The sequence below is a fragment of the Pelodiscus sinensis genome, chromosome 3 (genome assembly GCF_049634645.1).
Source record: "Pelodiscus sinensis isolate JC-2024 chromosome 3, ASM4963464v1, whole genome shotgun sequence".
Lineage (NCBI taxonomy): Eukaryota > Metazoa > Chordata > Testudines > Trionychidae > Pelodiscus > Pelodiscus sinensis.
Window position 1 is genome coordinate 122,593,927 of NC_134713.1, and position 24,491 is coordinate 122,618,417.

The 24,491-nt window shown below is 46.5% G+C and overlaps 1 long non-coding RNA gene across 1 annotated transcript in view; it reads right to left on the reverse strand.

Moving 5' to 3' along the window:
* Positions 1–13,489, reverse strand: part of LOC142827960 (uncharacterized) — a 16,677-nt gene extending 3,188 nt beyond the window's left edge. Inside the window, exon 1 of the long non-coding RNA XR_012902783.1 lies at positions 13,354–13,489. This is a non-coding gene — a long non-coding RNA (uncharacterized LOC142827960). The remainder of the gene's footprint in view (positions 1–13,353) is intronic.
* Between the last annotated feature and the right edge of the window lie 11,002 nt (positions 13,490–24,491).

Here is a 24,491-nt window from a genome sequence, read left to right on the forward strand (position 1 = left end):
CTGATTTCCTTATATATTGTGCTAACTCCTGCAAGCTGACGTGTTGGAATGAAATACTTATCTCCAGAAGTATAAATCACCACCTAAGTGTGTTACAGTAAACTGATATGCTTTGCCACAAGTTATAGCAATAAGATTTTTATGTTTAAAACGGCTATTCCTCGAGTACAAGTCAACTTAGTTTCTGGTGCTCTTTCTCCTCTTGTGCATACATTCTCTGGTGTGCAACATGAGACAAATAGACTCTTGGAAGGGTACGTGGCAAGCTGGTGTTCAGTATAGAAAACAGAATAAAGCTATCTTTGAACTGCCATCTCTGAAATGCACCATAATTTACACACTGACTCTCACTGTGTTTACCTTGCCTTGAAGCCTTAATTCCCCTTACGCACAACAGTGAATGGTCTCTCTGATGCCAAAGGCTTATGACCTTTCACTTTTACCTCAGTAATTTGGTTCAGAGAATATTTCTTTTGGGGTAGCTGGCAAAATCTACAACTCATTTTAGTCAGTCAATGCGAAAGCTATATCAAGGCCAACTGATGGATAGTCTCTACCAGCTAGATCATAACGCCAAGGCCTCTCTTGGGCTGACATTTGACAGTTTGCAATCTTTAAGGGCTCGTCTACACTGGCCCCTTTTCCGGAAGGGGCATGTTAATTTCAGCTATCGTAGTAGGGAAATCCGCGGGGGATTTCAATATCCCCCCGCGGCATTTAAATAAAAATGTCCGCCGCTTTTTTCCAGCTTTTAAAGCCGGAAAAGAGCGTCTACACTGGCCCCGATCCTCCGGAAAAAGCGCCCTTTTCCGGAGGCTCTTATTCCTACTTCAAAGTAGGAATAAGAGCCTCCGGAAAAGGGCGCTTTTTCCGGAGGATCGGGGCCAGTGTAGACGCTCTTTTCCGGCTTTTTTAAAAGCCGGAAAAAAGCGGCGGACATTTTTATTTAAATGCCGCGGGGGATATTGAAATCCCCCGCGGATTTCCCTACTACGATAGCTGAAATTAACATGTCCCTTCCGGAAAAGGGGCCAGTGTAGACGTAGCCTAACAGTAGCAGTTGAACCAGCACATTTCAGACTTTCTGCAGAATGTTTTCCTAACATTCAAGGATGTTTTAAAAAAAAAAAAAAAAAAAAAAAAACCCTTCCAAATCTTCCAGTATCTAGTCTGTAAACTGCTGTATTGCTGCATTGTTTGCTTTGTAGACAGACACATGTTGGTATCAATAGCAGTAAATAATGCAGCCTAATGTCAAAATATAGCCTTGGTCAAAACAAGTACCCACTTCTAGTAATAAAAATAATGCAGATGGCTAGTAAGAAAGAACTTGAGGAAATGTCATTCAGTTTTGTTTGAGGTAAATTGCTACACATACTTAGATTAAGTGTATTTAGTAGCCTAGTCTTATAGTATTTCAGAAGTTTCTTTACTTTCATTCCTCCCAGATGAGTCTCCCTATCCACCCCACCCAAAAAGTTATAAAATGGGGTTTGTATTAGTACGCTTCAGTTCAGGACAAGTTTTCTCCTTTTAAGTTTTTTGCCTGGATTATATGTACAACTTTAGCTGTTCAGTTTAATATTTCTTAAATGACTCTTGGAGCTGTTACTCATCTGACACTAAAATTGTGACTTGAGCACAAATTCTATAGATGTAGAACAGTCCTCTACATAAAGTGCAAATCTGCACTAAATCCTTGGATTTTTTTTTTAAAAAAAAATGCTGAATGACACTAAACATGTATTTTGCAGCTATTAATAGAACTTCAAATCCAAGTGTTTTTTATTCCTTGAAACATTTGGTTTCACAATAAATGCTTCAAATCAAAACAGGAGACCAAGTTTACTTCAGTTATTGTTGCTATTTGTGGAAAATTTCTTAAATGTTGGGAGGAGCATTTTTAAATCTCTGCTAAAATGATGAAATATGTATAATCCGCTTTGATCCATGCCCCTTAGTCTCCTCCTCCAGTGCTGCATACTGTACACCTTGGGAGCAGCTGGTAGAACATGCTGCAGAAAAATTGCTCATCGCAATGTTTTTCCTTGTTGTTCTATGAGTCTGAAAACTAATGTTCCTCCCTTTCTTTGATATGTTTTTTATTCAAAATTCTTACAGAAATTGTATTGGTCACATTTTATATTAATAAACCTTTAATAAATCCACTTGAAAACATTGTTTTTATTGCTTCTCTTTTATTAAACCATACTATCTCTTTACTTCACCTGGAGCAAAATAGTACAATATCTTGGGCAACTATAAATTGTGTGGTAGGGGGAAAATGACTTAAAACTGGGAGACTTAAACAATTCTGACCTTTCAAAATGTAGACATTTTACCCTGCATCTTTCTTAACATTGTATTAAATATAATGAAAATAAAGACTTTGTACCCCTTTTTTCTAAGTTACAGTTTAATAAGATGAGGGAGGAAGAGAATTACCTGGAGTTTAGTACAGACTGCCATCTATTTTAATTTTGTAGACTGAAAGATGGAATCAAAAGATTAGAATTTGGAATTTAAAAACCAACCAAACCTGTAGCAATTCTGTTTAAATCAGCAGCCTGAATGAAGATATTGCAGCTGCAATATGAAAAAAAAAATAAGATGGAAAGAAAATTATGCACAAGCCTCGGTGCAAGGGGAACCTCTCTAGTCCAGCACCCTCGGGACCTGACCAGCGCCAAACTAGAGAATTTACCAAACTATGGGAGGTCATTGTGGTCTAGCGGCATTACCAACACTTCCACTGCTTACTGGGCTCTTGAAAACATGTAGGAGTAAACGAAAGCACATCAAATAGCACAGAACAGTGAGAACTAGGACTGGTGGCTGTAAGCCAACTTTACAGGACCATGGGAAATTTGACCACCTCCATGATAAGTAGACATCTGACTGACTAAAATCATGCTGGACCACAGATGTTGCCAGGGCAGAGAGGTTCAACCTATATCATGAATGGCTAAATACAGATCTGAAGCCTACTCCCTAAAACTGAGACTTCAGTTATAGCCTTTTATTGTTTTACTGCATTGCATTGCTACTGCTTATAATGAAAACATCTGACATGTTAATCCTGCAGCTGTTACTTTGACATGTCCACAATTCCTTTACCAGGAATATTCCCATTCTGAGCTTTATTTTATTAGCTAACTAATTAGTCTGAGTTTCTACCAGTATCAGCTGGGTTCTAAAAATCATTAAGGAACCAAATAAATGAGCAATAGAAAAAAGACTCCTCTGATATGGAGACACAACATGATCAAGCAGCTCTCAAATGTTCTAATTTTATCTCCAATCTGTTATAACTGCATTGGTATTAGGCAAGATGTGAGGAATCCTAGGGAGCTGGCATAAATTGTCCTAGGTAAATTGCAGTCCATATTCACTGGAGGATCTAACCCCTAACAGAGCATAGAATAACTTTACATATCAAATGGATGTTAGTGCCCAGGTACGTGAAAGCTGTTCCACTTTTTTTAGGGAAAAAAAAAAGGTATAAATTGCTGGTAAGCCATCAAGTCCTGCTTAGCTTTTAACAGAGGGCAGGATGGCTGTATCAGTCAGAAAGGAGACAGATTTGTCAAACTGATCCTTAGCCATATAAAAAAAAAAATCCATATTTAGGACCAGAAACTTTCTACTGTATTATTCTGTCAGGGATAAATAAACCTGTTATTTCAGAACACATGAGATTCAGAGTTCAGTACTCAGATTTGAGGAGTTGTGTACCAAGAACTAAGGTAGATTGCATGGTAGTCCTGGGGTTTTGGTCTTCCGCATGGCTTAGTTTATGGTGTCACACTGTTAGGGCCTCTTAAAGCTGTTTCAAAAGGCCACCTTAGGGGTCCAGAACATGGGGCAGATACCATACAAAAGTGCATTAGTGGGGAGTGGTTGGTGGAGAATAGAGGGATGTGTTGGTTCATTCCCTCCCCAGCTGTAGTAGATTTCAAGCCAGAGATCTCTGCAGGAGCAACTAGGACAAGGAGACCAGTGAGCCTTTATTTCACTTAGTCTTAGAGGCTTGAAATGGAGGTTATGCCTCTTCTCATATGGGCATCTCCAGGTGGGATATTTCATACCCCCTTTAAAAAAAAATCAGGGCAAATACACAAAGTAGAGGATAAGCACAATTGACACAGCTGTCTTAGAGTTACCAGTGTATGCCCTCACCCAACTTCCTTTGATATAAAGCAGGAATTACTGGTTACAGACTCCTACAGTGTGATGGGTATTAGCAGTTTGCGACCTTGGCCCATGTCATGAGCCTGGGGCAAGGAAATAAAGTTCAGTAGCTACTACTGCATTACCCCTTTAGAGAAAACAGCTCAGAGCCCACATTCCTCCTTACTTCCCTCTCCTACCCATCTAATGCAACTGGGAACTGTTCAAGTGTCCTGAACAGCTTCCCAATCCGAACAGGCATCATTGATGCACATTGCTGAGTGTAAGGTACCGTGGAATGCAAACACTCACCTGTTCAGTCTGAAACAATGCTTTGTATATAGGCCTTTGAGATGCCTGCAGAGCAAAAGGTACTAAGGAAAACTTAACAGGGAATGCTGTCAAACAAAAATGAAAGAGTTTACAGAACACATTTTAAATGTAACACTTAGCACTATACTGTAGCTGTAATCCCAAGCCATAGTTTGGTGCAAAGGTAAATGAATACATAAATTCAGCATAATAAATGTATGTTCTTGCAATGCCAGTAAATCAATAATTGTTAATTTCATGACAGTCACAAATCATAATGATTTCTCTATAATATTGAGCTCCAGGAAGAATGGATGAAAATAAAGATACCCAAGGAGCATTAATAAATTGTGAAGGTTTTTCTAACAGAGAGCAGAATGATTACAAAAGGGCCTGACTTGCATCTCAACCTCAGCACTGCTGCCTTGCTTTTGCTTCAAATGTACATGCAAATGTCTGTGAACGTAAGAAGTGACTTTGATGTCCAAGTACTTGATTATACCCTAAAGTCAGCCACTTAGATGTGACTTCATATGAGCCTGAAAAGAACTGTACATGTGAAAAGGGAGACTAAGCTGAATTGAAAGTCTGCCAAAAAGTATTAATAGAAATAAGTTGCCAGCAATTTTGAAAAGTAACATTGTGTATTTTAAGGAACTACAAATGAATATTGTAACAATACACAGCAAGAGGTTTTTCCTTTGGGAACAAAAAAATTTAAGCTGAAGAGATGGGGAAAGTAAGAGAAAAACTTACTTTCTCCTCAGCTCCACTTTTTTTTTAAGTGAGCATTCCGAATTACAAAAGGTGAAATCATAGCCCCACTGAGCAAGACATAAGAAGTCATTCTTCCGCTCTACTCTATGCTGGTTAGGCCTCAGTTGGAGTATTGTGTCCAGTTCTGGGCACCACATTTCAAGAAAGATGTGGAGAAATTGGAGAGGGTCCAGAGAAGAGCAACAAGAATGATTAAAGGTCTAGAGAACATGACCTATGAGGGAAGGCTGAAAGAATTGGGTTTGTTTAGTTTAGAAAAGACAAGATTGAGGGGGGAACATGATAGCCATTTTCAGGTATCTAAAAGGGTGTCATGAGGAGGAGGGAGAAAACTTGTTCATCTTGGCCTCTGAGGATAGAACAAGAAGCAATGGGCTTAAACTGCAGCAAGGAAGGTTTAGGTTGGACATTAGGAAAAAGTTCCTAACTGTCAGGGTAGTAAACACTGGAATAAGTTGTCCAGGGAGGTTGTGGAATCCCCATCTCTGGAGATATTTAAGAGTAGGTTAGATAAATGTCTATCAGGGATGGTCTAGACAGTATTTGGTCCTGCCATGAGGGCAGGGGACTGGACTCGATGACCTCTCGAGGTCCCTTCCAGTCCTAGTATTCTATGAAATTAATGGCAAAACTTCCTTTGCAATCAGCGAACCAGGATTTTACCCTCAATGTTCTGTTGTCAGAACAATTTACAAAACAAATACGTGCAGACGTCTTTGCCTCCTCCAAGTATAGCTCTGCAGATTTATAGAATCTCAGGGTTCTGCTTATGTCAGGGCAACTACACTGGTAGGACCCCCTCCATGATCCCTCAAGGGCAGGCATTGAAGGTCTCTAAGCAGGGCTGGCCCCACCATGAGGCAAACTGAGGCAGCTGCCTCAGGTACCAGACTATGGGGGGAGAGAGAGGGTGCCACTAGGACCCAGAGTGTAGAAAATTGTGTCTGCCACTGGTGCATATGTAGGTAGCAGAACAGTACCATGAGAGGAGAAGAACAGGAAGAAGGCACAATTGAGACCTTTCAAAGTTTTGACCCAAGCGAGGGGGCATAGGGGCGTCATTTGAGCTCCCCGGCTCAGGTGCCAAAATGTTGTGGGCCGGCCCCGTGTAAGGGCACACACATTTACCAATGACTTTTTATGGTGAAACCTTTGCATGTGCAAGAACTCTGCATGACAGAGAAGTGCTAGCTGGGAGTGAGGCTGTCGAATGGAGACCCACATCTCCCTCTTTTCTGACTGGTGGGTTTCAACACTGCATAGCTCCCTGCCTTACAGCCCGATATCCCCAGACTGCCTAATGGCCAGCAACTGTGCTTTGCTTTCTTTCAAAAGGTGGTGCCAGCCGGTACAAGTTACCAAATTGCACTTGAACAAAGTTAAGGTAAAAACATTAAAAAAAAACAAACCAACAAAAAAAACAATTAACGAGATTAAACACACTAAACAGACCAGGAGTCACCATCAGTCTTGTGAGGTGCTAGAGGCCAAAGCTTCTGCAAGAATTGAGGTCACCTTGGGTCCTCCTGAGATAGTTTAAATGCATCCTTTTAAGCCAAAGGCTCTTCCTTTGTTTTCCTAGAGCCTGACAACTACATGGGGCACTTTGTCTCTGGAGGGGTTTACAATCCAAGAGATTCACCTTAATCAGCCCCTCCACTCGCCCTCCCCCTCCCCCGCTTTAGTTCCTGATGCTGCAGGGGGCGGGTTACCAAGATAAAGACCACACATACAAGTCGGATGGAAAGTCCCTGCCTGAGCTAAAAATAGGGTTGCCAAGTGGCTGGTTTTGGACCAGAATGCCCAGTTGAAAAGGTCCCTCAAAGTCCAGCTGGCCACAGCAGCTGACTCTGTGTGGCTCTTAGGAGCTGGAGGGATATGTTGGCAGATGCACGTAACGGGGCTCCACATGCTGCCCCGAGCACCAGCATCGCAGTTCCCATTAGCTGGGAGCTGTGGCCAATAAGAGCTGTGGGGGGAGGGAAGAAGGCTTGCTGATATGGGGAGGAGGCAAAAGGATAGTTACCATAAGGCCCAGCTATGTAAAGGTGCCTGGAGCTTCTGGCCACTGCTACTGTACAGTGCTGGTGACTGGAGACCTGGGCCTCTTTAAATTGCTGCCAAAATCCGTGGAGAGGTGCTGAGGGGGCACATCTCAGTCCGGACCACGTGAAGGACTGCCCTTGGCCCTGCCGCCTTTGGCTCCTAGTAGCAGGCCAACCAGGGGACTCCGTGTACTCCTTTGGCCATGGCTGCTGCCTCTGCACCATAGGCCAAGGTGTGGAAGGGGGCTGGCTCTGTGCCCCCAGAAGGGGTGGGGCCTCAAGCAGGACATGCTGACTGCTTCCAGGAGCTGCCTGAAATAAGCACCACCCACAGTCCGTGCCCCAACCCCCTGGCCAGCCCTGAACCCCCTACCAATCTGAACTAGGGATGTGAATGACTAGTTGCTTCCCCCCCCCTTTCTGCCTCTATTTGATAGGTGTCAGCAAGGGGGTGGGGGGGGGAAAAAGAGGAGAGGGTATTTCAAAGCAGCAGTGCAGCGTGGAGCCTGAGGCCAGACTCTGGGCTTCACGTGGCACTGCTGCTTTGAAACGCCACATGCAGCCCAGGACCAGCTGGAGTGTCCCCAGGCTGCACGCAGCATTTCAAAGCGGCAGCATCACGTGGAGCTTGGCATAAGCTGGGGACTTGCCTGCTGACCCCGGGCTCCACATGGCGTTGCCACTGTGAAATGCCGTGAAGAGCCTGACGCCGGGCTCCCCGTGGTGTTTCAAAGCAGCAGTGCCACATGGAGCCTGGAGTCAGCAGAGGGAGTTCCCCCGCTGACCCCAGGCTCCACACAGCACTTTCGCTTTTGAAGGTGGAAACGCTCTATCGATTAATCAAATAGTTGATGCAAAAATGCATCGACTATTCGATTAGTCAATTACTCAAAATGTAACATCCCTGCTCTGAACCTCTCATATTTGGCCTCACCCTGGAGCCCATACCTCTTGCCCAGAGCCCATACTTCCACACCCAAGCTCCTGCCCCAGCCGGAAGGCCCCGTTGATCTGAGTCCAAAGCCATCTGCTGCACCCTGAATTCCTCATCCTTAGCCCTCCCCTTCTCCTGATCCCAACTCCCTCTCAAGGCCAGTGAAAATGAGCCAGTGAGCAAGGTGGCTTGTAGTTACACAAACCTTACACATCACCACCGCCACTGTAGCTAAATGCCTTAGACTGGGTCCTGGGCCACCATACCTGGTCATCCACCCTGCTTACTTGGAAAGCCACACTGACTCTATAATATCTTCCCTTCAGGAAGTCTGATCAGAGGTGTGCAGTGATCAGGCAGCCTTTTAAAATCCAAGTATTGTCTTTGTAGCAAGAACCAAGCATTCAGGAAAAATAAAAATCTATGCACAACTCCTGATAGGAACATGGCAGGCCTTCCTTTGTCAGACACCCTCCCTGTGTCTCCAATGACTTCAGCTGGCTCCCCCAAAACAACACTCCTTTTTTTCCCCCTTTTTAAACCTTGCTGTAGTTCTTTTGATCTCCAGTCTGTGCAGGACTTTTCCCCTGTCCTCGTATTGTCTCTTAACAATCCTCCAGTGTTTGCAGAAAAATGTTTATCTTGAGCCAGTCTTCCTTTTCTGCTTGCTTTTCCCTGACAGCCTTCTACTGAATTAAAAACAACCCATTCCAACAGTAAACACCCTACTAATCAGATCAACATACAGTATTAATAAATTATAGAGTAGCTCTAAATCCATCACCAACAGGCTTGATTTGATTTTAGCTTTCATAAAACCTTTCAGGCATGCTTGAAAGTTAACAGCGAAGAACGCTCAGGATAAAGGCTGTTTTTTACAATTCAATTGAATTAATTACATTTTAACTCTACATTATTTTTATAGCAGTCAGCATTGGCTTTTTATAGGACATATTCTGCTCAAATCTCACTTTCCATAGGGCCCAATTGTGCAATCTTGCTCCATACATACAGGCTTTCATGAGAGTCCTGCACAGAGGATGCAGATAGGATCAGGCACCTACTGCATTTGTGTAATCTTTGGGCCTGATTCTTTGCTCACTTGCATCAGCATAAGCCAGAATAAGTTTGTTGAAGTGGGCAGGGTGGAGAAAGAGGCTCTCATAGTTGTAAAGCCAGTGTAAGCGAGATAAAAAGAAGGCCATTTTTGAAACAGTCCCAATGACGAAATTACTTCATGGCCAACAACTGGTTGAAAAGCAACCTCACATTCTAGCTTCACATTTTCTTTTTACTGAATCATTAATGGCTGGCACCATAAAGGTTTAGCATTTACCCACCCACTGCTTCTTATAGAGGTTCTATGAGTACAGGCAGTCCCCAGGTTACGTACAAGATACGGACTGTAGGTTTGTTCTTAAGTTGAATCTGTATGTAAGTCGGAACTGGCGTCAGCCGCTGCTGAAACTAATCAGTTTCAACTGCGGCTGAATCTGGATGCCAGTTCTGACTTACATACAGATTCAACTTAAGAACCCCAGGCGTCCCCAAGTCAGCTGCTGCTGAAACTGATCAGCGGCTGATTCCAGGAAGCCTGGGGCAGAGCAACTCTGCCTCTGGCTTCCTGTAGTCAGCCGCTGGTCAGTTTCAGCAGCGGCTGACTTGGGGACGCCTGGGACAGATGCTGGGTTGGTCCGGAGCGGCGCTGCGGGACCAACCCGGCAGCCCCCAGCTGCTCTACCCCAGGGGTAGGCAAGAAAAGCCTGGTCTGCTGGGGAGGGGGGGCACTAGCTGCACCCCCCCCCAGCAGACCAGGGAGACGGGGGTGGCCCAAGTCCTCCACGGCTTTGCTCCGTCTCCCTGGTCTGCTGATCTGGGAGACGCGGAGCAAAGCCGCAGAGCATGCGGGCAGCGAGACAGTCCAGGCGCGCCACAGCTGTCCCACTGCTGGCGTGCTCGGAGGCTTTGCTCCCCATCTCCCTGGTCTGCTGGTCAGACCAGGAAGACGGGGAGCAAAGCCTTGGAGCGCGCCTGGGCTGTCCCGCTGCGGGCATGCTCCAAGGCTTTGCTCCTGTCCCTCTGGTCTGCTGGGGGGGTCCAGCAAAGCTGCTGGACCCCCCCAGCAGACCAGGGACACCAGAGCAAAGTCCCCGCCTGGGCGGCTTTGCTCGCATGTCCCTGGTCTGCTGGGGGGGTCCAGCGGCTTTGCTGGAACCTCCCCCCCCAGCAGACCAGGGAGAAGCTTTTCTTGCCCCGGAGGACACGGGTGGCGACCCGCCGCCCGTGAGCTCCGGGGCGAGAAAAGCCCCATTCGTAAGTGCGGATCCAACGTAAGTCGGGGACTGCCTGTATTCATCAAAACTGCAGCACTTGATCCTATTAAAAAACACTATAGATCAGGATTCCTAGAAGTTCCATTAGCGTTTATGATTAAGTGCATTGGCAAAGTGTTCCATTTTTTAAGTCATATGGCCCTCATAATGCACTCATCCTAACATGGAAAAATAGATGTGTACCCCGTGCTGAATAGGAAAGCTACTCATTAATCCCAACAAACAGTTCCGGAGAATTACAGTTACAAAAATATATATGTGCCTTTCCACCCAGTCCAGACAGCTGACTTGGAATATTGTGAGTCAGGATTTTGATTTCCACAGGAATGTAATAAGTATGACAAGTGTATTTGTCTAGGCAAACTAATTTTAGATGTTTTGAGTCGGCTGGTAGGAATGCTAAAAATAATGCTCAATCTTCATTTTTAAAAATATTTTTTGTAGGAGACAATCCATCTAGGGGTTTATAACTACAGGACTTCATATACCAGGCACTCAAAAAAACTTGGAACCATCCGTTTCAATGGATGCATGTTAGCAGTTGTGCATATGTAGCACAGTGTATTATCAGAGACAGTGCATATTGTTATTTTTAATAACACTTAGGTCATGTCTGTACTATCAAGTTATTTCGAAATAGTTATTTTGGGAGTCATTTATTTCAAAATAAGCTTATTCCTCTTCACAAGCAGGAGTTACTCTTTTGAAATAACAAGCCCCTTTGTTTCTAAACAGATTTCATAATGTGGATGCTCATCTTGTTATTTCAAAATAAGGAGAGTTATTTTGAAATAACTCCCCACTGTAGACATGCCCTTAGAGACAATAATTGAGCTCAGGACCTCGGTGGGCTAGGTGTGTGTATATATATATAAATAAAAGTGTCCCAGCTCCAAAGAGTTTATAATCTAAATAGTGAAAGGACATGTGTTGCAGAAACTGAGGCAGAGAGGTGAAGTTGGTGGGAGCCCTAGGAATAGGTCTCTTGACTAAGAGCATAAGAACAGCCATTCAGGGTCAGACCAATGGTCCATCTAGCCCAGCAACCTGTCTTCTGACAGCGGCCAATGACAGATAACCCAGAGGGAGTGAACAGAACAGGGAATCTTCTTGTAATCCCTCCCCTGTCACCCATTCCCAGCTTCTGAAAAACAGGCTAGGGACACCATTCCTGCCCATCCTGGCTAATAGCAATTGGTGGACTTATCCTCTATGAACTTATCTAGCTCTTTTTTGAACCCTGTTAAAGTCCTAGTCTTCGCAACTTCCTCTAGCAAAGAGTTCCACAGGTTGTCAGTGTGTTGTGGGAAGAAATACTTCCTATTGTTTGTTTTAATTTAATTTGGTGACCCCCCTAGTTCTTATGTCATGAGAGCTAGTAAATAAATGTCCTTACTTTCTCTCTCCAGTCATGATTTTATAGACCTCAATCACATTTCTCCTTAGTCTCCTCTTTTCTAAGCTGAAAAGTCCTAGTTAATCTCTCCTCATATGGCAGCTGTTCCAAACCCTTAATCATATTTGTTGCCTTTTTCTGAACTTTTGAACTGAGCTGAAAGTGCAGTGCCCTCCCTGTAAGCTGAGTCTCCCCTAATTTAAAGGGCATCCAGCTAACGCTGCACCAAAAGCCCTCCCCTCACTTTTTTCCCCAGCTGTAGCAAAAGCAAGATGCTTCTAAGCATGACTGGCTGGATAATAAACTCTCCCCTTTCAAACTGGATGGGACCTCCACAGTGTCCCTTATAGCTTGACACGGGCCAAATGAGAGTAATCTACCCAGCTGACTGAAATAGCCAAGAGAAAGCACTTGCTCTCTAGGCACCTGTCAAATTTCACAGCCAAGGCTCACTCTTACAAGCTCAGACGTCATCTGCATCACCTTTAAAATGAGGGAGATGAATTATCTTCTGTCAAGAGAGGTAGATTTTGCAAAGGTTTTCTGACACACGGGACATACAAGCTCATTTGGAACACACGCATTTAGTTTACACCAATAAAATCAGTCTAGCAACTCCAGCAATGGCAACCTTACCCCATAGCTTGCTCCACAAGAGAGGCGGCTTAATAGATACGTTAGATGCACTGGCATTTGCAATGCAACAATTCTAAGGCCAGACCCTCCAAAGCCCTCAGCAGAGTAAATTATATTATGTAAACACAGAATAATTCTCGTTAAGCCACTCCATAAGAGACTGGATAGGGAATTAGAGATCGTTCTGTTCATCTTGATTGACAAAAGCCATTGGCTACACTCCATAATTGGGCCTGAGGAGCACACAGGGCACTCTAGAGATCATGCTTGTGCAGAGAGGACTCGAAGCCTCTTTACCATTCCCTTGAGCCTGCTGTGCTGCTCCCTGCCATGTATTAGAAGGACCTGAGGGCTGCTCTGATTTATATCCGTTGCCATGGGCCTCAGAAGCCTATTTCCACAGCTGGAGATCCCCAGGACACAGGCAAGTCCTGGCTCTGGCTCCTTTCCACAGCCAGGAGACTTTCCCTGCTGTGGAGGTTCTTTGCCACTCAGAGCTCACCCTGAGGTAGGGTTGATGGTGGCATGCCTAGATACGTGTTGGGCTAGGAGGCCTGTCCATCCAGAGGAAGGCAAATGGCCAACAAGGCCCAGCTCTGCTTTAGCCTGTAGCACAGGCTTTTTTATTCTTCTACCAAACAAACCACGCTGGAGCCATGACAACAGGAATAGACCTGACCTGGGCTGATACTACAGGGTCCCCCTCCCAACTAGCTAAGACTCAGGAACCTCCTTTAAGCCTGGGCTTACCTGCCTTGTTGTAGCCTTCTGCTACTGCCCCTCAGGGAAGCGTCTGTCTGTCCTGGCTGGTTGCCTCCCCCAACTTGGGTCCTCACTTCTCTCTCCCAGCTGGGAGCTGGAGTAATCATCAGCTGCTGCTTAGTTGGATCAACTGGTTCTCAGCACCTGCCTGTTAGTCTTCTTCTTAAGCCAGGGCTTGCTGCTCCTTAGCTGTGTGGACATTTAAAGTGGCAGACCACCCTGCTATGCACTCTCCTCCCTCCCACCCAAAGAGTGGAGTCAGAGATGCTCTTTGTCTTCCCGGTCCCCTGCTGCTCATGAAAAACATCCACATTGGCCCGGACTCACTGGCGGACCATAAATGCGTAAGGCAGCCGAACTAAGTACCACTGGGCCAGCCTGAGGTTTTTTTCTCTCATGACATGAAGCCATTTTAGAGAGGCGTGGTCTGGGAGGAAAGGAGAACGTGCCCCAAGTAAATCTAGGGGCCTTAGGGACCCGCTTTATCCCAAGGCATTCCCTCTCAATCACTGCCTATTCTTTTTCTCAGCACAGCAACTTCTTGCTCAAGTACAAAATGGGGTGCTCTCTATCCTCAGATAGGACAAGAGGCAATGGGCTTAAACTGCAGCAAGGGAGGTTTAGGTGGCACATTAAGAAAAACTTCCTACCTGTCAGGGTAGTGAAACACTGGAATAAGCTGCCTAGGGAGGTTGTGGAATCTCCATCTCTGGAGATATTTAAGAGCAGGCTAGACAGACACCTATCAGGGATGATCTAGACAGTCCTGGGTCCTGCTGTGAGGGCAGGGGACTGGACTCAAAGACCTCTCGAGGTCTCTTCCAGTCCTAGTATTCTATGAGTCTATGATTCTTGCAAGAGGAGAGCTCCCACGTCCCCGTTCTGATGCAGCCATCCATAAGAGGAGCTCTTTATGGAAACCTGGGCTGCTGAGGATTTTTTTTTTTATTACGCCAATGCATCTGCACAAAGGAGAGGCCATCACACTTTTCAGGGCATCTGTTACATACTAGGTCGGTTAGTGGGACCATAATCATGGAAAAGTGGGGGACTAAGCACTGGCAGCACCTCACCAGCCCAAGGCAAGATTGGATTTGCTGCTTTGTGGTGGCGACGGGGCATTCTACCGGGGTCTTTACACCTTAGCTATCAAGGCTCTGATCTGCTCATCCCCCAGCACAAAGCCTAGTTCCGTCATCTCTGTGCAACCAACCTGGCGCTTGGCTGGGCTGGCTGTGAGACCTGCTGCCCTAAAGGCCTGACCTGTTGGCAGGACTCTACCTAGATGGAGCAGATCACTACATCGGACACTCTGCGGGGCAGAAGTACTTAGTCCATGAGCCTCTCAAAGGTCACAGGAGTGCCATGGAGGCCAATTGGAAGGTCTGGATATGGCCCATGGGAAATAGCCAATGCCGTTAGCACCTTAAGAATCAGGTGCCAAGAGGACATGCCAATAGCTCTGGTTGAGGGTGGTGATGTACTCAGCCTCCCTCAGGCCTTCTAGTAGCTTGTTGTTTAGGGACAGAGAGTAGGCAGCATTCTTGGTGTTGCATTTAATTTGCAAACTATGATGTAAAAGTGAATGTTGTGATCTGAGTTTGGGGCCAGCACAGCGAGGCTGCACCATTCACTATTCGACTCCTCAGAAATGCCCAGATATAGCATGATTTGTTATTCCTTCTTGACTGTGTCCTGCTCTGGTATCTGGGAGTGGCCCTTTCTGGACACAGCTCCCAGGTTTCTGATGTACATGGCATTCAATTAGATGGGCCTAGTTGGCACCCAGGGCTGAGAGTCACCTTGTAACCGGGGTGCTAGAATGGGGGGGGAACCCATGGACTCCCACTTTTTACCAACTCTAAAGGTAAGCAAGCCACAAGGGGAGGAGGCAGAGAGGAGCAAATGGGATTTCAAGGGGTGGTGTGGGACCTCAGGGCCACAGGTCAGGCCTCCGTGCCCCCCCCCCCTTAGGGCACTTTGCCACTCCTGCCTTGTTGCCATCTTCCTCCAGCGTGAGGGAGTCTTGCCTGTCCCAGCTGCTTGTTGCTCCCTAACATGACCAATCCCACTCCCCATCCCTGGATAATAAGAGAATTCAGCTATTTTTTTAAATTGCAGACTTCTAGACATGTAAATCTGGCAGAAGTAAATTGTTTAAATTAAAAGGATTTGAATAAACTCCCACATGTGACTCATTCACTACCCGCAATGTATTTTTGTTTCAAAAGTCCTCAGCTGAAGCCAATTCCATTTATGTAACAGGTATTTTGTTTTTACCTTTCCCTGCTCTGAGACTATAAAAGACGTCTGGCTTTTCAGAATCATATTGGGAAACAAAAATAAAACACATTTGTCTCCAACCTTTGGGGAGACAAGTGTCAGCTGGATGCAATATGAAGTTGCTACAATATTTTTTTTTTAAAGTCCTGGAAATAAAGTTTTAGAATGGCAATACCAACTCTCGTTTAATAATACAACCCAAATCTGCTGTTGCTTCCACTTTTAGAAAAACTCTTAGCTCCATCTGCCATTTGCTATTTTCAGAACAGACTGTAGCGCTGCTTGCTTGTTTACTGTGGTTGATGTCAGAGTGTGTGTATGTGTCTCTATGCTAATTATGAGCAGCTAGACCTCCTTGGATAAAGCACCAAGTTCTGCCCTGGCTTACATTCATGTACAGGGGCTGCACCAATACACCAATGCAGAATTTGGTGCTGACAAGAGAAGAGGAAGGATGGTAGTGTGCTCAGGGCGTTAGCCTGGGAGTCTGAAATGCTGTAGTTGGTTCTATGCTTTGCCACTGACTTCCTATGTGGACTTTGGCACATCACTTGGTCTTTCTGTACTTTAACCCTCCCCCCACACACACACTGTAAAAGGGAGGCCATAGTGCTTTTCTATCGCACAGCAGTGTTGTGCAACTAAATAGGGTCCATAGAAGTATCTGTTAAAGACAGAACACCTGGGCTACGTCTACACTGGCCCCTTTTCCGGAAGGGGCATGTAAATTTCAGCAGTCGTCGTAGGGAAATCCGCGGGGGATTTAAATATCCCCCGCGGCATTTAAATAAAAATGTCCGCCGCTTTTTTCCGGCTTTTAAAAAAGCCGGAAAAGAGCGTCTAGACTGGCCCCGATCCTCCGGAAAAAGTGCCCTTTTCCGGAGGCTCTTATTCTTACTTCAAAGTAAGAATAAGAGCCTCCGGAAAAGGGCACTTTTTCCGGAGGATCGGGGCCAGTCTAGACGCTCTTTTCCGGCTTTTTTAAAATCCCCCGCGGATTTCCCTACGACGACTCGTGAAATTTACATGCCCCTTCCGGAAAAGGGGCCAGTGTAGACGTAGCCCTGATGTATACTTGCAGCTTAGTTTAGCTAAGCGCTATTTTATTTCTTTAATATTTATATTACATTAGCACAGGACGTGGTGGATCTCGGGTGTTTGTGGGGAGAGGAGGCTGTGCAGGCACAGTTCCAATTCAACTGCAGGAATGTTCTTGGGGCATGGAGGGGAAGGGCTATAGCAGGGGTGGGGAACCTAAGGCTTGGGGGCTGGATGTGGCCCCACAGCATGGCTGGGGCTCAGGGCTCCCTCCCCCTGCATTGGAGAGCCCACGCTGGCACTCTAGCCCCTGCCACCCCTCTGCAGGACTGGCTCACACCAAATCTACAACCTTAGGCCCCCTAGGCTCTGGTGTGCCTGGGGAACATGGGGAGTGTCTTTCTTCTTCTCAGTCAAGGGCCACATCAGGAAGGGGGTTTCTTTGTTTTTGCTTCTCACGTGTGTGCAGCCCCCCAACTGATTTTTTCTGTGGGTCACCACCCCCCCCAACACAAAAAAGGTTCCCACCCCTGGGCTATAGGGACACACACAGCAGTAATGTATGTATAACTCAAAGAGCTGTGGCAGGCACAGTAGAAGGCCAGGGAGGCAAACCTCTGTTGCAGCGTGGCAGACCTGCTATTTCTATAGGGAGGGAGCTGAGGTAAGGGGAGCCAACATCATCCGTAGGCTTCTGGGCAAGCGTGGGGGGGGGGGGTTAGGGTTAGGAGGGGGGCTGTGCTCCTAGAAGGGGTGGGGCCTCAAGCAGAAGGGCCACCTAGTCCTCAGAGCTGCATAGCCCCTTTGAATCGCTAGACCCTGGGGCAATTCCTATCCCACGATGTATGCAAACTGTACTGTAACTTCTTTGTTCAGCCAGCCAGTCGTGAGCCTGGTTTGTATCAGGAAACGTTACCACAGCTCTTGGTTCAGAAAAGGGCTTGTATGTCTGGCCTGTATCTGGAAGGAATAATCACCTCTCTGTAGTACAGTATAGTAGGCTCTGGCTAAGAGATGTTAACTGTTTCGTGTCTAAGCCCTTTAGGAAGCTGGACTGCTGACTATTGTGAATGTTCTATTCCTCCCCTTTCTCCACATGCTTTTCAGTGCCAGTGAAAGACGTGGGTATGATTTTGGCATTCCCCATTCTGGGTTAATATTAAGGGAATTTTAAAATTTCCCCTCTTGCGGTGAAGTGTTTTGCCACACGTTTAACGAATCATTGCAAATCTGCTTGTGTCCTTTATTGCTTAGCAATTGGCCTCGGCTAACGTCACACAAGCTGCCACCTGCAGAGGCAGCAGCCTCTGTCACAGGCTGTGCAGGCACAGTTCCAATTCAACTACAGGAACTTTCTTGGGGCATGGAGGGGAAGGGCTATAGCAGGGGTGGGGAACCTAAGGCTTGGGGGCTGGATGTGGCCCCACAGCGTGGCTGGGGCTCAGGGCTCCCTCCCCCTGCATTGGAGAGCCCATGCTGGCACTCTAGCCCCTGCCACCCCTCTGCAGGGCTGGCTCACACCAAATCTACAACCCTAGGCCCCCTAGGCTCTGGTGTGCCTGGGGAACCATTCAACCGTAACCCACTCCTCCTGACAAACTATCAAACCAATCCAATCCTGCCTTAAACCCCATTTCTTCTGGGAAGCCTGCAAACATCAACCATGCCACGCCAATCAATGTTTCTAGCAACCCTTTGCTGAAATGCAGAACTACCAAATGGAAAGAGATGCCAAGTTAGTCCCATCCTGTGGGGTTTCAGGAGCATGATGCCTCCAGTCTTCATCCGTCTGTTTTGCTTGTGAGAGACTGTTGGGCCAGAGCTGTATCTTCCAACGTGTCTTCCGCAGTGCTGAATACAGCCATTCCTACCGTTCTTGCTAGCCCCACACTTTGAGGCCATTTGTAAATCTCGCTGTGCTCCAGCCCTTCCTTTCTGTCCACACCAATAAATCTCGACCAGCCTCTTGTCTTGACTACTGCAACCTTCTCCTTAACTATTGCAACCATGCACCCCCCTCTGGTCACTGCAGAATGCTGCTGGTGTGGACACTTTCCCAGCCTTTCATTCTGCCAGATCACCCCATCTTTGAGTCCTACCAGGGACTCCTCCTTTTCCACTTGACCACATGCAAGCTTTTTATGCTTCCTTTCAAAGCTGCTGCAAGTTAGCTCCCCTCACCCTATCCCCTGTTACCGGTGTGCATTGACACTCCAGTTATTCTCATTGGCTCCTCCAGTCTTGATTGATTACTTGAATCCTTTCTCCCTCAGGTACTTTCACTGCGTCTCCCATACCACCTATGTGTGACACATCCTTGATGCAAAAAAATCCATCAGCTCAATATTGTCTGAGCCGCCAAATCCCTACTTAACACTCATCTCTGTAGAAATGACTGCAGAACATTGCTAGCTGATAATGGCTAGGCAAGCAGGTGGATTGAGCCGACTGCTACTGATCTACTTATTTGTCACCATTAACACATACAAAATTAAAGATTTAGAATCTATTCACACACATATTGGACCAGACATCTGAACACTGTAAGAATATTAGCTTCCATAAAGATCACTCTCAGTTCTGAAAGAGTCCATGAAAGAGTTATTCTTTATCTAACTGGCCTTGAATTGTGTCCTGCTAGAACTTTCCATAAGATTCCCCCCCACCCGAGGATAAACATGTACACTCTCCCTTAACCATATCAACATATGGTGAGTGTGACTGAGAGATGCCCGATTAATCACTGACCCATTTTCTGTTTCAGTCACACAGCATGCTCCAGGAAATGAAGCAGATCAGGCTGTGACATGACAAATCCATTGCACCGTGGCACCAGGCAATCTGTTTTCAAACTGGAATGGACTCCCAAGCCACTGTTCTATCTGTAAGCGGCAGGACAAATAATCAAGTCGTAACATCAGCATGACTCTGAAACCTCTTTGTGCCAACTGGCATTTACGAGGGATCCCCTGGAGTCAGGTCTACGGCCAGAGCAGGGGTGGGCAATAATTTTTGCCCTGGGGCCACTTCAAAAATTTTTGAAGTAGTTGCGGGCCACCCCGGAAGGGGCGGGGCCTAAACAGGAAGGGGTGGGGCCCCCACCCTCAGACCATGATTGGTCTGAGGGTGGGGGAGCCCCTTTGCCCCTCCCTTCCCACTAGGCATCCATGCCCTGGAAGAGGCTTGGCATGCTCCCCCATGCCCAGACCAATCAGGATCTGGGGGCAGGGGAGCACGGGAAGTTTCCTCCCAACCTGTGAGGAGCACGTGGCACTTTGAAGTGCTGCGGGCCCCTTGTAGGGCCTGGGCAGGGCAAAGGAAGCTTCATGCAGCTCCCCCACCCCCAAGCCCTGATTGGCCTGGGGGCGGGGGAGCACGCAAAGCCTCCTCTGCTCTCCCCCCACTGCCCTGCGAACAGTGTACAGTCCTTCAAAGCACCATGTGCTCCTGGCAGGGCGGGAGGAGGCTTTGCACGCTTCCCTGCCCCCAGGCCAATTAGGGCCTGGGGGCGGGGAAGCAGCAGGGACTTCATGGGCAGGGTCCACCTGCTTGGCAGGCCAGAGCTGGCCTGTGGAGGCCCTTTTGCCCAGCCGTGTGCCAGAGTCAGGTCTAATAATTCACCAAAAGGTGCCAGGCATTTATGTCTCTACTGAGAGCCAATTGCTCACTCTCTATCATAATTACTTGCAAATTATAAGTATGGCTCTCACGTACTGAATCTGCCGTTCTTCTTGAAAAGTAATAATAGGTGTAACGGCATTGCGCAAGAGGGTTTTTCTTGCGCAAGAAGGGGCAGTGTAGACGCTCCTTCTTGCACAAGAGCCTCTTCTGAAAAAAAATGGTGGCTCATTAGGTATGCAAATGAGGCTCGGCGATATTCCACACTTAACCTCTTTTGCGTATTACTCGCGCAAGAAGCCGTGAGTGTAGACATAGCCCAAGTGTTTTAAAAGCTAAGACAATGTAATTGTAATGCCTCAAAAACCGGGAAGGGGACTCAACGGCATGCATACAGCAAACCTACTTTGGATTTTTTTTTGTTTGCTTACTTGTAATTCAGGCCGATACTATTATGTCTTTCTACTTAGAAGTGTGCGTTGCTTCAAAATCACTCAGCAAATGCTATTAGGAACTGCGGAATTTTCTTTGAGTGGCTTGATAGGACCACATAGCTCAGCTCATGAGAAATCTGGTGCCAACAAATGTTGTTGGCAGCAGACAGCTCAGCTATCATCCTGCAGTTTGAGGTTTTATAAACAGGTTCTGTTTGGGTCTCTCTGCAGGAGGAGGAGAGCTTATTGGTCTGAGTTACCACTGCAGCTTCATGAGTACTGTTAACCAAAGAATTATAAAGAAATCTCTCTGTGATGAACTCCATTAACATTTCCTGCTGCAGACAGGCAGGGCCAACAGAATGAGGCAGTGGTTGCTAAAAGGTTGGGAGCATGACATGTTAGAAAACGAGCTATTCAAATTATGTCCAGTGCTATGCAAAGTAGCTTGCCAGAGCCAGAGCTTTACCGCCCTACAGAAAAGCCAGCAAGATCAGGAGATGGACCCCCCAGTCTCTCTCTCTCTCTCACGTCGCAGCCCAGAAGCCATCACAACAAGAACTGTGGAGAATGACAAAATGTGCCTTGCTCAGCAGCTTTATGGGTGAGGTCACTTTTCCCATCTGAGAATGGGCCTGGCTTTCATTCAGAGAGGATGATGATAGTTCAATGCTTAGGGCAGCAGTTTGGGACTAGGCAGAGCTGGGTTGAATTTTCTGCTTGGTCACAAGCTTCTTGGGTGGCTTGGGGCCCAGGGGCTCTGCTGAGCCGTGTAATGCCTCTGGCCTAGGCACCTCAGAGGCCAGTGGAATTCTTGGCCCAGAATTAGGCCCTCAGGTTTGCCTACTGCACACAGGGAGATGGAGGCATCTAGGGAAGGTGCTTTCTGAAGCTGGAAGCCACCAAAGTGAGCCAGGAATGAAATTCTGTGACCGAGGGGGAGAGGAGATGGGCTTAGGCACCTAAGGAGCTGACCTAGAGTGCCTGGCTGATGGGCCTGAGATAGGCACCTCTCTCTGCTTGTATCCTCTGCGATGAACCCTCTCCTGAAGTGAGGCACTGGAGCCAGCTCAGTCACTGAGGCAGCCCACACCCTAACAGCCAAACCTGCCTGTCTCCTGCTCTCTCACATGCCCCCTGCATTTCCCTGTACCTCTGTACATCTTTTGAGGGTGCTCTGCTGCCCCTCAACCTAACACTGACCTGCCTCCAGCCCTCCTGATACAGGGGCTGGCAGGTAACAGGTGTGCACTGAGAATGCGTATGGAGAAAGGGCCCTGCTGGTAAGACTGGTGTGTGTGTGGTGCTGGTGTGGAAGGAGGTTTGAGAACCTGCTTTGGCTTGAGCTCCGAGCAGCTTGTTCGCTGCGAGATAGTTTCCTTACTTACATGGCATGGCAAATGCCATCTGGCAGAAAGGGATGTGGACACCTACGAAGTTAGGTGTCATCTTTGAAACTGTCCATGGCATCTAAATGGTGGGCTAAAGAGCCAGCTAATTTCCTACGTATCTTTAAGGATCTTGGCTTTGGTCTTTCTCTGTGCTCCTCTGTAAAAGGGGAGTGATGCTACTCCCCCGGCGCACAACAGTGGTGCAAAGATAACTACATTACAGACTGAGAGCTGCTCAGACAAATGGTGGTGGGGCCAGATGAATATCCACGAAAGCAAGTATCCTGAGCCTCTTCGAGTGGGGCTGGGACCAGTGCTTAATTTGTAATGAAAGAGGAGCAGGGCTCAAGCATTTTTGTTTGTTTTCATAACTGACATGCCAAGTTGAGAGGGGCTGGGGCGCTGAGTGGGAGGCTAGCTAGACTAACAAGGTGTTTGGTCTTCTGCTTCTTTGTGATTCAAACAGCAGATGTCCCTCCTCAAACTGGGTGGTGGAAGCTTTTTGTGTCTTTTTCTATTTTGACTTTTTTTTGTCATTTTCAGTGCAGAGCTAGCTGTTTTTAAAGACACCCTTGGCCTCTCCTACCACTCCTGTTTCCCCCAAGACACTCCCAGCTCCTGGTAGAGAAATAGCCAGATGTGAAACCAGGTAGTGTGACTTCTCACTTCTTCTGTGTCATTGATAACATTGCGGTAGAAACAATTTGTGATACAAACCACTAATAAATAGTAACTAAGCCCCGATGATACACAGAGGTTTGACAGCCTGGCATCTATAGGTTTGATTTTTAGTGGGGGATGGCGAAGGAATGTATGTTGGATAGAGAAGGACCTGAACTGAAGCGCCAAAGTAGAACTCCAGATCCAGACATTGTGTAGGATGAATTAAAACCTCAGATCTGAAAAAATGCTGAAACAGAGTTTGAATTCTAGGTCTTAATCCAAACTTTTCCAAAGTTAGAAGACTTTGCCCATAGCTGTTACAGGGATACGCAGTCTGAGAAAAATAAACTCACGCCATAGAGTGCCACACCTTGGTTTACTAAATTCTGTAAAGCGTCTCCATGCTTTTTGCCCACCTTGCAGTAAGTTCCAGAGGCATCTTCTACACAGGCAGCGGAAAATGTGCTATATCACTTGTATTGTTTTAACCTCACTATTTTTTTAAATTAAAGCTTGATTTCCCATTCAGAACTCCCTGTGGGGCCCTCAGGTCCAAAACAAAAGCCCTGGCTACTTCAATATGACAAAACTTGGGCATTCAGAAATGAATAGTTACTCTACAGAAGTTTCTTTTGCTGCAATAAATGAGTTGGAAAACAAACTCAGCCTAGATGATTTATTACAAAGCAAATGTGAGTTGTGGATGTACTTATAGGGAACAAACCTGGAGATGTGCTGGGACTTTGACTTAATTAGAAAATAATTAAGCTGAACACCAAAGCTACATGACCACTAGTGCAGAGCACCTGGAGACTGATTGACACAGCCTGTCTACCCAGCAATTTGGAGCCAGTGGGAATGAGCCTCCATGCTCAGGTTGATAGGCTTGGACTGGCAGAGCTCACGTTAGCGCTCTACGAATAGCCATGTAAACAGCACTCTGAAGTTGTGGCTTGGGTTGGAGTTGAAGCTTCAGGAGTGACTAGACCCAGTTTGCATAAAACGGAACAGAATGCAGCCACCTGCCTTCCGGTGTGGAACTCAGGTCCTAGCTGCTCAGCTCAGGCTGGAGCACTGCATGTTGGCACCGGTGGTCTCAGAGCCACACATCCATATAGAAGTGAACACAGCCACTGACTGCATGGTAGAACTCTGTGAAATGTATTTGCCTTGTGGGATACATTGTGGTCAGCCTGGTGCTAGGGAATGGAACGAAGGGGAGTAAGTGGACATAGTTTGCATCTCAGTGAGACTGTAGACAGAACCAAATAATGGATCAAACCCCATTCTGAGCAAGCCAGACTCACAGCTCCCATTGGATAAATGTTTCAGGATAAATGTTCATCTATTACACCATGCCTCCACCCTGATTCGCAACACCCTGGGATGCTCTTCTGTAATGCTGGTCCATTGTTTGTTGGGCAAAACCCACTTGGAGGCCAATACCATTGTAATGAATTTCTGCAGGCTTCTATATCTTCAAAAGCATTGTGGTAATCTGTAGACCAGTGTTTCTCAACCAGTGGTACGAGTACCCTTGGGGTACTCAAGAGAAGTGTGGGGGATACGTCAACACAACTGAAATTTGCAGAAAACTGAATTTTTGTTTTAAGTTTTACAGCGCTTTATTATTTTTTTACTTTTTACACCCAAAAATTTCATCGCCTGCCCGGCTACGATTAAGTTGTTTAAACAAACA